The sequence below is a fragment of the Bos taurus genome, chromosome 2 (genome assembly GCF_002263795.3).
Source record: "Bos taurus isolate L1 Dominette 01449 registration number 42190680 breed Hereford chromosome 2, ARS-UCD2.0, whole genome shotgun sequence".
Lineage (NCBI taxonomy): Eukaryota > Metazoa > Chordata > Mammalia > Artiodactyla > Bovidae > Bos > Bos taurus.
In genome coordinates this window covers 63343630-63351036 of record NC_037329.1, presented here as the reverse complement: position 1 = coordinate 63351036, position 7407 = coordinate 63343630, and the positions used below count along the sequence as shown (strand labels likewise).

The window sequence follows — 7407 nt, the reverse complement described above, 5'->3', positions numbered from 1 at the left end:
TCAATGTTGTGTGGCTTGAGTCTTGATTCTCTTCCTTGGCCACCTGATGCAAAGAGTTGACTCATTTGAAAAGACCTAATGCTGGGAAGGATTGGGGGCAGGAGGAGAAGGGGACGACAGAGGATGAGATGGTTGGATGGCATCACTGACTCAATGGACATGAGTTTGGGTAGACTCGTGAGTTGGTGGCGGCCAGGGAGGCCTGGTGTGCTGCGGTTCACGGTGTGCTGCGTTCATGGAGTCGGACATGACTGAGTGACTGAACTGAACTGAACTGAACTGAATGATGTCATTTGAGGAATAGGAATGTCCTAATTTTAATATGTGCTTAGTTGCTCAGCCAAGTTTGACTCTTTGCAGCCCCATGGACTGTAGCCCACCAGGTTCCTCTGTCCATGGGGATTCTCCAGGCAAGAATACTGGAGTGGGTTGCCATGCCTCCTCCAGGGGATCTTCCGAACTAGAAATCAAACCAGGTCTCCTGGATTGCAGGCAAATTCTTAACCATCTGAGCCACCAGGGAAGTTATATAGTTTAAGTTAATGTTTTATGATTAGAATATTCTGTATCTTATTGAAGAAAACTTTGTCTACTTGAGTTAATAAAAATATTGTCCAATTGTTTTCTAAAAGCCTTTGCTTAACTTTTGCATATCTAAGTCTATAATCCACCTAGAATTGATTTGTGAAGGGTGACAGTAAAGAGTAACTATTCCTACATGGAAATCCAAATAGCCTAGCACTATTTGTCAAAAAGAGCATTATTTCTACACTACACCACAGTGCCACCTCTGCCGATATGAGGTAGCCCTGAGATGTGGAACTCTTTTCTATTGTTTTTTTTTTTTAGTCTATTCTTATACTAACTTCGATCTGTATTAATTTTAATAGCTTTTAATTGTTGTGACACTTGGCTGTATAAGTCCTCCAGCTGGTTTCTATTTATTAATGATCACCTTGATAGTTTTTGCCCTCTTCCATTCTTTTATGAATTTTAAAATCAGCTTGTCAATTTCTACACAGATGTATTGGGATTTTAATTAGAATTGTTTTTAATCTAAAAATTAATTTAGGAAAAATTTACATTCTAACAGTTTTAAATTCTTCCAGTACATGAAAATGAGGGAAAATAATTTATCTATTTATTATGCTTTTATCCATTTCTTTTGACAAAGTGTTACAATTTTCAGTGTAGAGGTCCTGATCATCTATCATCAAATACATTTTTGGACTTAAAGGGTTTTATGCTGCTATAAGTGTTATCACTTTAATTTCTTTTCCAAACTTTTTGTTGCTGGTATGTAAAAATGCAATTGATTTCAAAAAAAAAAAAATGCAATTGATTTCATACATTGACCTTAGATCCAACAACCTGAATAATAAATGTTAATTCTAGATATTTACCTCTAGATTTTTTTCAAGATTTTTCTCTATACACAATTATATTTTCTGTGAGTAATGATAGTTTTATTTTTTCTTTTCCTAAATATTATGATTTTTGTTTCTTTTTATTGCTTCATTGCATTGGTTAAGTTCTATTTTTTTTTTTAATGGAAGTAGTATTAGTAGAATCCATATAGTGTTCCTAATCTCAGGAAGAAAGTTTCAGTAATTGATCATTAAATTAACTTCCCTTTTTATTTTCTAAGAGTCTTCATCATAAATCAATATTTTATCAAAAGTTTTTCTCTAGTTATTAAGATAATCATTTTATTTATCTCCATTTTTCTGTGAATGTGTTGAATTATATTGACTATTGTGTGTGTGTGCTCAGTCGCTCACTTGTTTCCAACTCTTTGCAGCTTTATGAACTACAGCCCACCAGGCTCCTCTGTCCATGGAATTTTCTAGGCAAAAATATCAGAGTGGATTGCTATTTCCTACTGGAGGGAATCTTCCCAAACCAGGGATTGAACTCATGTCTCTTTCATCTCCTGCACTGGCAGGCAGATTCTTTACCAGAAGTCCTATTAATGGTAAACTATTATTAGCATTCCTAGAATAAACTTCATTAAATTGCGATGCATTATCCATTTTATATATTACTGAATTCCCTTTTCTAGTCTATTAAATTTTTATATGTGTATGTTCATGCTGCATATTGGTCTGTAATTTTCCTTTCTTTTAATTTTTGTAACAATTTAGCTATCAAGATTATGCTGATACCATAGAAATATTGGAAAAGGTAGCTTCTTCTTCTATTTCATGGAAGAGTATATATAAAATTGAAGCTTCTACTTTCTTTACTATTTGCTAGAATTCACCAAAGTAACCATCTGGGCTAGGAGCATACTTTGTGGAGAGGTTAAAATAAAACATTTAATTTCTTTAGTAGATATATGATATTCTGTTTTTTCTTTCCTTTTGTGTCAGCTTCAGTACATTATATTCTTTAAGGAATTTATTCCATTTAAATTGCCATAAAGTTATTTGCAGTCTTATTTTTAAAGTATCTATAGGACCCATATGAATGTCTCTTTATTCATTAGTGATATTAGTATCTTGTTTCTCTCTCTTTTTACATCAGTCTTTCCAGAGTTTTATCAATTTGATTACTTTTTTTCAAGGAACAAAGTTTTCATTTTGTTGATTTTCTTTATTGTATTTTGTTTTCTGTTTATCTTATTTCTGCTTTTATTTTTTATTGTTTCTTTCCTTCTACTTTCTCTGTACTAATTAATTGTATGTGCCATTCTTTTTGTTTTGAGATAGAAAATTGAATCACGGATGAATAGCATTCTATTTTCTTCCTAATATATACACTTAATATAAATTTTTCTCTAAGAACTGCATAAATTCTCTCAGTTTTTGTTAATCTGAAGATAAAGGATACTTTTGATGATTATATAATTACAGGTTGGTAGTTATTTTCTTGATCATCATGTAACTATTTTCCAGATGTTTTGATATGCCATATTTTCAGTGTCATTTAGCTCAATATTTTCTAATTTCTATGTATTTCCTTATTTGATTCATGGATTGATTAGAATTTTATTGCTCAATTTTAAAAGCAGTTGGTACTCTTCTAATTAGCTTTTGTTATGGATGTTGAGAGAAATTCCACTATGCTTAGAGAGCACACCCTGAATGATTTCAATCCTTTGAAATATATTGCAGGTTGCTTTATGACACAGCATATGGTAAATTCTAGTAAATGTTTGATATGCATTTGAAAAACACTGTGTATTCTGTCATTGTTGAATGCAGTTTTCTACATTAAATTTTTAGAATATCTCCAGGTTTTTGCCATTATAAGCAATGATACAGATACAGTATGTATCTTACTATATATATAACTTTTTGTTCTTGTTGAATTACTTCCTTCAAGTCATTCTCAGGAGTGCCAGTATGAGGTCAAAGGGTTGGGAATATCTGTATGGCTCTTCCTGTTTATACATTGCTGGTTACTAAAAGTATTATATCTGATTATAATGCCAGTTATCATGCATGAATTCACAAAATTCCCCCATGGTGTTGGGTGTTGTAATTGTTTTGTTAATAAAGCAGATACTAAATTGTAACTCAAAGTTGCAATAATTTTCATATCTTTGATAATTAGACAAGATAAATACTTTTCTAGGTGTTTACTTACTACTTCAATTTCCTCTCATATAAATTGCCTATTCATCTGTTTTACAACCTACTGGTATCTTGATACTTTTAGAATAAATTTGAATGGGTAATTTTATAATGTCAGCAATTCACCCTTGGCTCATATTTGTCGCAAATGTTTTCCCAATTTATTGTCTTTTAGTTTTAGCTTTGCTGTTTTTCACCATACACTTATGTTCAGTTTATGTAGATTTGAATCTGTTCCTTTGCTGTGACTACTCTTCTCACATGGAAACTGTGACAGTGTTTGATTCTTTCCTAGCTGAGTATTTCTTTTTGTTCTTTTAACATTTTTGTTAATATACGGTATACAGCAGCACTAACAGAAATTTAATGCAAGCCACATATGTGATTTAAAATGTTCTATTAGTCACAGAAAGTAAAAATAAACAGGTGTAATTAATTTTAATCATATAATTTATTTGACCCAGTATCCAAAATACAGGCAGATTTTACTTTGCATGATTCTGGCATGCATTAATTTCAGTTATCACCATTTAGTTTAATAAAAGTAATCTTCCAATAACATGGTCTGAATCTCTATTATTCTTATATAATAACTGTGAGTAGTTGCATTGTACAAACTTCACTACTAGACTTTCAGTCCACAAACAACTACCTGAACAAGTGAGCATCATTATCAGTGACCAATCAAAACATTTTTTTCTTTCGAAGTCTGTTGGTAATTGTTCACTGCACACCTGTTATTCAATTCATGCATGGACAGTGAAGCAGAGAGTTGTGTTCCTTCTTGTAGCTCACTGTTAAGCCCATATAACACGTCATAAAAATGGATAATCATTTAGGGAGTTGCCTGATAAAGTGAGAGATCAGCAAAGAAATTTTTAAAAGATACTGTTGGAAGTGAAAGCAGATGTGATGATGAACAATTGCGGGGACTCTTGACAATTCTAGTGTTCAAGAGACCAGATGAATAGCCTCAGAAACTTAGTGAAGGTAAACTTATTGAAAGAAATGAGGAACGCGGTTGTGACAAAAAGGAAAAATTTTCTGTCTGGGTGATCTGTCCATTGGCGTAAGTGGGTGTTAAAGTCTCCAACTCTTACTGTGTTACTGTTGATTTCTTCTCTTTGTGACTGTTAGCATTTGCCTTATATACTGAGGTGCTCCTACATTGGGTACATATATATTTACAGTTGTTATATCTTCTTGAATTGACACCTTGATCATTATATGGTGTCCTTCCTTATCTCTTGTGACAATCCTTATTTTAAAGTCTGTTTTGTCTGATATGAGTATTGCTACTCTTTCTTTTGGATTTCATTTGCATGAAGTATCTTTTTTCATCCCCTTACTTTTAGTCTATAGTCTGAAGTGAGTTTTGTTATAGACAGCATATATATGAATCTTGTTTTTGTATTCATTCAGCCAGTCCATGTCTTTTGAATGGAGCATTTGATCTGTTTACATTTAAGGTAGTTATCAATTTGTATGTTCTTATTGCTATTTCCTTAATTGTTTTGGATTTGTTTTTGTAGGTCTTTTCTCTTCCCTTCCTCCATAGTTCTTTTGTGATTTGATGACTATTATTGTGTTTGGATTGCTTTTTCTTTTGTGTGTGTGTGTCTGTTATAGTTTTCTGGTTTGCGGTTTTCATGCGGTTTTGATATAGCAGTCTATTTATATGCAAGGTTGTTTTAAGTTGCTTGTCTCTTTAATTTCACCTTCCACTTACTGCATTTGTATTTTCCTCTTCTTGTGTTTGCTGGTTTTGATTTCATATTTGTGTGTGGATGCTTTCCTACTTTTACTGTATGTTTTCTTTTATTGGTGATCTTTCCCATTTATGATTTTCTTGTTTCTAGTTGTGGTCTTTTTTTTTTTTTTTTTCCCTTCTGCCTGGAGAAATTCCTTACTGTTTGTTATAAAGCTAGATTGGTGGTGCTGAATTCTCTATGTTTGCTTAACTGTAAAGCTTTTGATTTCTCCATTGAATCTGAATGAGAGCCTTGCTGGGTGGGGTATTCTTGGTTGTAGGTATTTCCCTTTTATCACTTTAAACATTATCATGCCACTCCCTTCTGGCCTGAAGAGTTTCTGCTGAAAAATCAGCTGATAACCTTTTAGGAGTTCCCTTGTATATTATTTGTTGATTTTCCCTTGTTGATTTAAATATTTTTGTATTTAACTTTGTCATTTTTATTAATATGTGTCTTGATGTGTTCCTCCTTGGCGTAATCCTATATGGGACTCTCACTGAATATTTCAAGTGGACTTGAGTGAATGTTTCCTTTCTCATGCTAAAAATACAGAATGCTTCATGAACTTGTGTGTCATCCCTGAACAGGGACCATGCTGATCTTCTCTGCATCATTCCAATTTTAGTATATGTGCTGCCAAAGTGAGCACTAAAGATCACGTAATAATCATAACTTCCCTCCATTGATTATTACAATCATTTTGGCTTACTAACTGTAGTTTTGGCTTACTAAGTCACTTTTGTGGTTTTGCACTGTCTGTAAAGCAAGGACTGCCTATATTATCATTTCAATAATCAATGTAAAAGTTTGGGGTATATTGCATTCTTTTTTTCATACAAAGTCTTCACAATACGATATGTATCTCAACTTACAAAACTGCTCAGATTAGATTAGCTACATTTCAAGTGCTCAGTAGCCACACAGACTAGTGACTACAGCATATGTGTGTGTACGTGTGGACTTAGTTGCTCAGTCACGTCTGACTCTTTGCAACCCTTTGAGTTGTAGCCCACCAGGCTCCTTTGTCCATGGGATTTTTCAGGCAAGAATACTGGAGTGGGTCACCATTCCCTCCTCCAGGGTATCTTTCCAACACAGTGACCGAAACCTGCATCTCCTATGTCTCCTGCATTGCAGGCAGATTCTTGACCCACTGAGCCATCGGGACTATAGCCTCCAATAGCACAAATCCACTCTAGTCTTTTGAAACCAGAGTTTAAAAGTTTTGGTGTTGATGGGAATATGAGTACCTGATTAGAAACTTTCTGTCCAAATAAATCAAAGCCTAAGGTGGGGAACAATATGGAAATACACTTCTCCTTTGGTGGGAACAAAGATACTAATGTTACTTCAGCTCCCTTTGGAGAAAATAGGCCTTGAATTATTCTCCAAAACTCACTGAAATAATCAGCCTTGTTGGAACAATAAGGGAAAGGAAGAAAGAACTAGTCTTCCAGGGAAAATAGTGGCTCCTTCGTGCCCCATGTGAGCTGAAGTAGCTTGGCTCATCTTAGCTCTGGGGTGATTTGTGAGAGCTTTCGGCTTAACACATTATCTCTGAAATATCACCAAGAGTCAGAGAATCCCTGAACAGTGGGCAATAATCTGCTTGGAGTTTTGAAAATATTTCTCAAGTTAGTGGAGTCAGCAAAGTATTTATTTGATTTCCTCCTCAGCCTCACATTCTAAGAATCCCCAGTAGCCTAATAGTAATGGTAGCAACACCTGCTTGGCTGTCGATTTGCAGTTATCTTTCCTCCTAACACTCCCCAAATGACTACCCTGCCTATTGTCCTAATATCTCTAGATTTTTCTTGGGTGAACAAGATTATAACATCAATTCCCTGTTCTTATCCCACCTCTACCTGAAAGCTGGACCATAGACATTTATAAGCAGTTAACATCTGAAGTTAGATGAGGGGTGTGTATGTGTGTATGCATGCTTTCTGGCTACTATACTTTCTAACAGATTTCTCATTTATTAGGAAAAGAATACAGCAAAATGGATAAAAGCACAGTCTTTGAAGGTAGACCAAAGTGAGCTCACTTTTCAGTGCTATCACTTCCTAGCTATG

General features: G+C 34.2%; 1 non-coding gene across 1 annotated transcript; it reads right to left on the bottom strand.

Moving 5' to 3' along the window:
- Window positions 1–5874: 5874 nt before the first annotated feature.
- LOC112443726 (U6 spliceosomal RNA) lies at window positions 5875–5981 on the bottom strand. The gene has a single exon (XR_003032140.1). It is a non-coding gene; the product is annotated as a U6 spliceosomal RNA (small nuclear RNA).
- Between the last annotated feature and the right edge of the window lie 1426 nt (window positions 5982–7407).